The following is an 8,706-nucleotide window of genomic DNA, read 5'->3' on the forward strand; positions in this document are numbered from 1 at the left end:
TAACTTGCCCACCACGGATGTCAAACTTACAGGCCTATAATTGCCAGGCTGAGATCTTACTCCCTTTTTAAATATGGGAATGACATTCGCCTTCTTCCAATCCCTAGGTACCATACCTGATGAAAGAGAGTCTGAGAATATCAGAAACAAGGGCCACTGCAATTCTGCCCCTAGCTCTCTCAGTACCCGAGGGTGTATTCCATCTGGCCCAGGTGCCTTGTTTACATTTATCGTGTGTAACCCTTTAAGCACCATATCCTGTGCCAACCACTGTGTAGTTGGAGCTGAGGCAACAGTGCAGCTATTGGGTGGGACTTGGCCCACTGGCTCCTCTACTGTATACACAGAAGAAAAGAACTGGTTAAGCACATCTGCCTTTTCTGTATCCGCTGTAACCATATTGTTATTATAACTCAATGGGGCCACACCCTCAACCTGCATCTTTTTACTATTAATATACTTAAAAAACTTTTTGGGGTTAGTCTTGGCCTCGGCCGCGATGCGCTCCTCATTTTCTATCTTTGCCTTCCGGATTGCTGTTTTACAACACTTGTTATAGTGTTTATAATCATTAAACGCATCTACTGTCCCCTCTGACTTATATTTCTTAAAAGCTTTCCTTTTTTTCCCTATTAACTGCTTTACCTCAGAGTTAAGCCACATAGGTTGATTCTTAACACTTCTACTTTTTCTAATTAATGGAATAAATTGAGAACAGTAATGATTTAATATCATTTTAAATGACAACCATTTCTGCTCTGTGTTTTTATCAGAAAACATAATGCCCCAATCTATGCCCTGAAGCGCTGCCCTTAAGGGCTCTGGCACACGGGGGAGATTAGTCGCCCGCGATAAATCTCCTTGTTCGCGGGCGACTAATCTCCCCCGTGTGCCAGAGCCCTAAGGAGCTAAAATTTACCTTCCTAAAATTCATTGTCTTTGTTGCCCCCGTGTAAATTTGTTTCCTGCACCAAACATCAAATGAAATAACATTATGGTCACTATTACCCAGGGGTTCAACCACTTGCACATTTGCTATACGTTCTGGGTCATTAGAGATCACTAGATCTAGTATAGCATGGTTCCTGGTTGGCTCCTCAACAACTTGTGACATAAAGTTGTCATGCAGCAAGTTTATAAACTTGTTCCCATTTACTGTCCTGGCAGTACTATTGCCCCAATCAATATCAGGGTAATTAAAATCCCCCATTATTATCACTTGCCCCAAACTAGCAGCCTTTTCTATTTGCAACAGGAGCTGGGCCTCCTCCTCTTCGCTTACATTAGGGGGTCTATAGCATACCCCTACAATTAGTTTGGTAGATTCTTTACTATCTGTGAGAAGCTCAACCCATAAGGATTCAGCTCCCTCTGTTAACCCCATCACTTCCTCCTTAATATTTGCTTTTAATTCCTGCTTAATGAACAGACACACTCCTCCTCCTTTTCTATTGCCCCTGTCCCTCCGAAACAATGTATACCCCCCAATATTAACAGCCCAGTCATGAGACTCATTCAACCAAGTTTCAGCAACTCCAATCACATCATATTTCCGCTCCAACGCCAGTACCTCCAGCTCTCCCATTTTACCAGTCAGACTCCTTGCATTGGTAAACATACATTTAATACTGGTTCCGGTGTGAGAATGACGTGTAAACAACTTATGGGCCTCCCTGCCATTATCAGTATCCCGAAGCAAGTCTCCTCCCCCATTTTCCCTTACTATGCCCACTACCTCATCTATCCTGTCTACCACAGAATTTCCCACTGCACCCTCCCCCCCCCACTCCTAGTTTAAAATCTCCAACCCGCTAGCCATCTTTTCCCCCAAAGCAGCTGCCCCATCATCATTGAGGTGCAGCCCATCCCTGGCAAAGAGCTTGTAGCCGATTGAGAAATCAGCCCAGTTCTGGAGAAACCCAAAGCCCTCCTCCCTGCACCAATCTCTCAGCCACGCATTAATCTCCCTAAGCTCCCGCTGCCTTCTTAATGTTGCTTGTGGCACAGGTAATATCTCTGAGAAAATTACCTTGGAAGTCCTCGCCCTCAACTTCGCACCTAGCTTTTTAAAATCGTTTGTGTTTGTTTTTAAAGATCACAAGACAATAGAGCCTTTGGAGTTTCAGGAGAAGAGTCTGTAAAAAAACAAAGAGGAAGAGGGCGAGCCAACAGCAGTATCTGTATCCCTATCGCTACCAATATCAAGGCAAGTTAGAGAAGCATCTTATAGTGCTAGCTGCTCTGTTCCCTCTTTGTCAGAAAAAAAACATTTAGTAAATCTTTTTATATAGCTATTATATATCCTATTTTACCCTTATAATCATTTTTGTCACGTTAAACTTTGAGTCTTTTTGTTTATAATTTCAGTTTTCAATTTATGCAATAAGTGCAGACTCAACTTACAGTTTTAAGTGGTGATAAATATACTGCTTTTTTTCTACTATTAATTCCATAACTTTAATATAGTAACATAGTAACATAGTAAGTTGGGTTGAAAAAAGACATACGTCCATCAAGTTCAACCATAATGCCTGTCTAATATAGAAAGTATTTAAAACCTGTGGGACGCAAAATTTTTCATCATACGTGCATTAGGGAGGTTTTGGGCTTAGCTGTAAATACTCGGTCCAATTTACTGTCTATCTATTGGAAACCATAATCAGAAAATCAATAATAAAGTTTTTTTTATAACTAAAGAATGCCTATGAAGAAAATTGAGACACTACAAATGTTTACAGCAAAGTATTTATATGAACAATAACACATGCAGATTTGAATCTCTTAGTATTAATAACAAAATAAAAAGCAGTCTATAGATCACCAGTTAAAAGCAGAAACTTGTGGGCCTATTTATTATGCTGTGTAAAATGAAATTTGCCCAAAAAACTGTGTAAAAAGCTGCCTAAAATAAATGGAGAAGTTCTCCATCCAAACACCAGATTATACACAAATTTATTTTACATAAATTCTGGTGGAAGAAGAAGCATTATGCCGATTTTATGCCATTTTTTTTACGAGGAAAATTTTGTTGCTGTTTTTATACTGCATAATAAATCTTCCCCTTAGTCTTTATGTAATTCTATTTTAGAATGCTGGAACACATTCACATATGATCAAAAACAGGATTTTTTAAACCTGCCCAATTGATATATGGGCAATTTACCTACTAACATGCATCATGAGAGACAATTTAGTGTACATTCTGTGTACCAGTGATCTTTATTTAGCCTGTGATTAGGTGCTTTGTACAGACTATGTGTAAGGCTGTCTTATGCCCTATAATGTCTTATGGTGCATGGCAAAACGTTGTTGGTATGGCCACTTGCGATGCCTGAGCTGAAGATGCTGTGGTTGTTTGGCCAGGTAAAATTCATATTATATCAATATTTATCTTACCACTTGCAAAGTGCCTCCTAAACAAATATAGGCCAGCTCCTTTCCTCTTCTTGCTGGTACAGTCTGAAGCCCGGCCCCCTCTTCCTGTTGAGCTCTGCACGTCTCTTCAAATAAGAGGAGAGATGGTGTAAGCTTTCTGGGAATGCACTGTGAGCCAGACAGTTCTTTTCTGTCAGACATGCACAGAAGGCTCTCCTCTTTGACTACCCTGTAGCCAAAGAGATGAGGAGAGCTAAGCAGGAAGAGGGGGTGGGGCTTCAGGCTGTACCAGGAAGATGAGACAAGTAGCTGGAGATTTTAACTTATAAATCAGAAACCAGATCAGACTGAGAAAAAAAAAAAAAAAAAAAGTTTGCGTCTTGTGTCATGTAAATGTTAAAAAAAAAAAATCATATATTTAGCCTTAGACTACTATTCTCTACACTTAACACTACCTTAATTTTTAATATAAGACTACCTTAATCCACCATGTCCAGCACTTCCCCCTGGTGTTTTGCAGTCACATGTGCCATGTTTGAAAGTTCTTCAGAAGCAGCGGAAGCCCCCACCCTCCTGGGGAAAAAAAGCCTTCTTCATGCACAGGCTGGCTCCTGCTGCCTTCAGGCATGCGCAAAAGGGCTCTCCACTTCGACAAGACTTGTCAGAGTAGTGAGAGACCTGAACAGGAAGTAGGGGCGGAGCTTCACACTGAACAAGGAAGGAGAGTACTCCAGTAGCTTGTAACTCAGCAACCAGGTCAGAAAGAACAGAGGGACAAAGGTAGGCAGTCTGGGAAGTTGTTTTTTAGTACAACACTACTACTAGGGCATATAACTATTGACTGTCCAATGACTGATGTTGCTTTTGTTGTTGGGCTATTGAAGTATGCTTACTGTATACTTTTTAATTTAAGGATATTGATGCATGTCAAGGGACTCTGGGAGCAGTGGGTCAACAGAGATGTTGGGTACACTTTAGTGCAAGAATGTCCAACCCTTCAGGTGAATTATTGGCAATCTAAAGCAACTTATTACCTGAGGCAGTAAAGCCTCCCTTTCACTGAGCTTCCCACCTCCACAGTCAGACGGAAATGATCCATGCACATGAAGCATGATTTTTATGATCTCTCAAATCTAAGCTGTGTTAGAATGCCACCAGATAATTTGCAAAGTTTTGGACACTAAACAGTGCAAACAGGAAGTCCGTTCCCGATCAGTACAGCCCAGTGAACTGTATTTTTCAGCCCTGATAAAAATCAGATAATGTGATCACTGTGCTGTATTACAAGGCATACTAAGATATGATGCTCTTATTTTATATAGTGCTGAATATTCCATATAGGCATCTGTGGACAGAAGTTTATGTGGATAGTGCAGCCAGATAGAAAATTTTCCACCAAATGTTCTGGCAAGATTTGATTCCCTGGAATGTCAAGGCCAAAATACATTTTTATATATCAGTCCAGGTGGGATGTTATTTTTGCTGATTAACATCACTATTACTGTTCAAATCAAGGCAAAGTATCCGTTACAGACAGGTTCAAAAAATAGGTCCAGACTCAAAACAGGTCCTGGCATTTTAAGTACACAAAAGCCTAAACAACCCCCCACACAGTGCCATAACTATTATAAGACAGAATCGTGGACCAGGTGGGGGCCTCTGACAGTACTAAACGTTGTACAAGAATTAATTTAAATAAGAATAATGTTATGTATTTGTCAATACTACAGCCTCAGCGCAAGAATTCCACAACTTTTCACTTCTCTTCTAATCTGAATGCATGCCCTAGTATTCTCTGGATTGACAATTGGTGAAAAGTATCACATCCCCACTTAAGCGCCTCTTCTCCAGCATAGGCAACCCCAACCTAGCGAACTTCTCATATATAAGACCCTGCCCATTACCTTTATTTTCTTTGGCTTTCTTTAATTTCACGAATATCCTTTCAAGCCCAAAACCTCACTGAATATTCTAGATGGGGCCTTACCAGCACTTTCTGTATAGGGAATATGACTCTCTCATCCCATGGATACATACCCCTTTTAATACAGGACAAAAACCTGCTGCTGAATGGTATTTAGAAACACTGAATATCATCTTCTATCTCAACATCGTCATGTCAGTCTACTGTCAGTCTAGTTTGTCCAGCTCTCCCCACAAGAATGCCACCTCCTGGATGGAATTAATTGGCCTGCATTGTTTTGTAGTCAACAGCAAACAAGGATATATTGCTTACTATGCCCTCCTCCATTAATCATTAACGAAAGTGGGCCCAATACAGAAGCCCCCAGCAACCCACTACAGACCCTTCTCCAGGCAGAGGATGATTCATTTAAATCCATCCACCCTATGTACACAATGCTTAAGCCAGTTTGCTAATGTGCAAACAGCATTATTAACACCAACAAGCCTTAGTTTAAAAAGCAAATGTCTATGTGGCACTGTATTTGAAAGATGTGGCAAAAATAGACCACATTACCTGCCAACCACTGACCCAGTTCTTTCTTTCTTTTTAAACCACTTCTTGAAATGTGCTACTTAAAATGTGGCCTAAGTTCTTTCTAGCAACCTAGGGTGTATTCTATCAGGCGCAGTGTCCTTCTTCAAAATGAATAAAGTAGTGATTGTCTGTGGCATCTTACAGAAGCTCCTGTGGAATTTACCAGAATCAACAGATTGCCAGTCCAAGCCTGGTTAAAAAGTAAAGAAAGCCTAAACAGAACTGGTCTTATATTGATCCAAATGCAGTTGATATTGGACTATATTTTTAATCTTTCAGGAGGCTGAAGAAAAGGCAAGTATTTCTACATCCATTTGTTTTTTTTTTTTCTTGGATCCTTAAACTACAGCTCACAGGCCAGATCAGGCCCCCCAAGGTAATTTACCCGGCCCCCTGGCTACTACCTGTCTGCCTCATCACGGTGTTGTAACGCCAGGATGCAGTGGGGAGCAGAACACAGCGAGGGATTTGACTGTAGTTTGCAGAGGACGCAGCAGAGAGGGGTGAGCAGGCAGCAGGCCGTAGTTTGAGGACACAGCAGGGAGATGGAGCGGGTCATAGTTTGAAGAAGCAGCAGGGCCCGGGGGGAGGGGGGAAGCATAGTTGAGGACTATATTCTGGCCCCCCAACAGTGTGAGGGACCATGAACTAGCCCCCTGTTTAAAAAGTTTGAGAACCCCTGAATGGTTTCTTGGGAATTTCTTCTGTGAACTATTTCATGGTCCTCGCATGTTAAACTTTGCTATTTATCTATGTTTTTATACAGTTAAAGATTATTTTATTTAAATTTGATTGTGAAATAAATTTTAAAAGGGCTACAAACAGTGTAATCTAAGTATTTGCAGCCTATCACTTGACTTATCTTGTATGATGTACAGTGCTGACAAGGCAAGACAAAAGAGTATATAAAACACACGCACATAATAAATGTACACAAATCATTTGCATAAAACAATGCAATGGAGATTAAAATGGGATTAAGCTGGGCTAGCTGCAGTTTGATCACTACACTCATACATTTTATTCTCAACCCCCAACCTTAATCTCCATCCATCCATACTTGTTATAAAAGGTATTGAAAAATCTCAGCTGTCAATTATATATTACTTTCCACCCCATAATTACTTTCACTTTCATTACTGCACTTCCTAGCTGTCACTGGACTCCTTACATTCACCGTCTTTTCTCATGGTCTATAATTGTGTAGCCTGTGCATGGGTGTTGGGTCCCCTATTCTGGTGTATACACAAGATTTTAGGATGATGCAAATGTTGCCTTAACAACAACTTGCACAAAATGGTGCTTGACTGCACTATTACCGTTAAAAGGAGAAGGAAAGGCAAATAAAGAGTTAATCTCAAGATGCAGGCATACATTTAGTTCCCCCCAATAGTGCCCTTAAGTCTACCCATATTTCTCCCGTTCAGATGATCAGAAGCCTCATAGGAAAAAAAAAACATAACGCTGAGCTCTGTAAAGAAAATTCCTATAATGCCTCGCTCCTGCACCAAGACCAAGACTGGTGTAAGACTGTGCGTAAGACTATGAGGAAGCTTCCTGCTGATGGGCTCAGATCACACATTCCTAAGGAGGGGAGGGAGGGGGGAGCAGGAGAGAGGAGAGAGCTGTATGCACAGGAAAACAGACAAAAAATCCTGTTTCTTTTGACAGAGAACTCAGTGCAGTTTTTCTGTGAGTGCTTATGGTTTTACATAGACCTTTCTGATAAAGCTTACTTAGTGTTTACCTTTCCTTCTCCTTAAGAACAGTACAAAATTTTATTTATTTAGCATAAATAAAGTTTACCTTGGTTACTAAAACAATATACTGCCATTTGTATTCTTATCTTTGAGTGACTGGCCTCTTTTAAGGTTTCATGTCCTGTTCAGCTAGAACTGAGATTAAAATTACAAGTGATAGGAGCCGAATCAAATTCAGCCAAATCCAATTACAATCCACTTCCACCATAGTTTTCTAAACATCAGTGAAGCAAACAGGCAGTAAATGTATCTGCATTTGTTGATGTCTTTATGGTGACCTGGGTGCTTATTTTTATTATAATTCCTGTGGTTTTAAATAACACTCACATTTTTTAGAGATTAAAATAATTTATTCCTGGCTTCCTTAATGAAAAAGAAAAGCAAGCAGTTCAAGGGACTGGTGAAGTGCAGGAAACAGCAATGATATCCTACCAGTGCTCCAATACGTTCTACTCAATCCAGAAACATGAACTTTGTGTTCTAAAATGTTGTGCATGTTAGTGAGCATCTTTACGAGAATCCTAATTTATCATACAATCACACATCAAAAACAACCCACAAATATGTGGTGGAAGACTAAATGTTTACTTCTTACTATAGACAAGAATAGAGGGTACACAAATAAGTGACAGTTCTGTAAAGATAATAATGAATTGTATAATGTAACAAGAATAACACTGTGCTCCAGTTTATGTTCTAGCTGAGTGCACAAAGTTTTCACATCTCAGTGAAAGTATGACAAGTACCACTGGCAGTCAGTGGGTTAAAAATTACTGAAGAATGCATACAAGCATTTACCATTTTAATGAAATGCACAAAAGCTAGATAAACAGCAAACAATTTTCTACCATTGCCACTGTCAACATATAAAAATGCTGTTAGCAAAAAGGCTCTCTCTCAGATTAGCAGAGTTTCATTCAGCCTGTTCAGAGCAATCATTATCTGGATTCCTGTTTAGCATTTCTCCAAACACTATTACCTTACAGTTTTGTTATTTTAATAAAACAGTTTAAAGTGTCTGAAATGGAGAAAAACAAAAAAGTTTGTGAAAAGCATCAAAGCATGAAAGGA

This window comes from Xenopus tropicalis, chromosome 6 (genome assembly GCF_000004195.4).
Source record: "Xenopus tropicalis strain Nigerian chromosome 6, UCB_Xtro_10.0, whole genome shotgun sequence".
NCBI lineage: Eukaryota > Metazoa > Chordata > Amphibia > Anura > Pipidae > Xenopus > Xenopus tropicalis.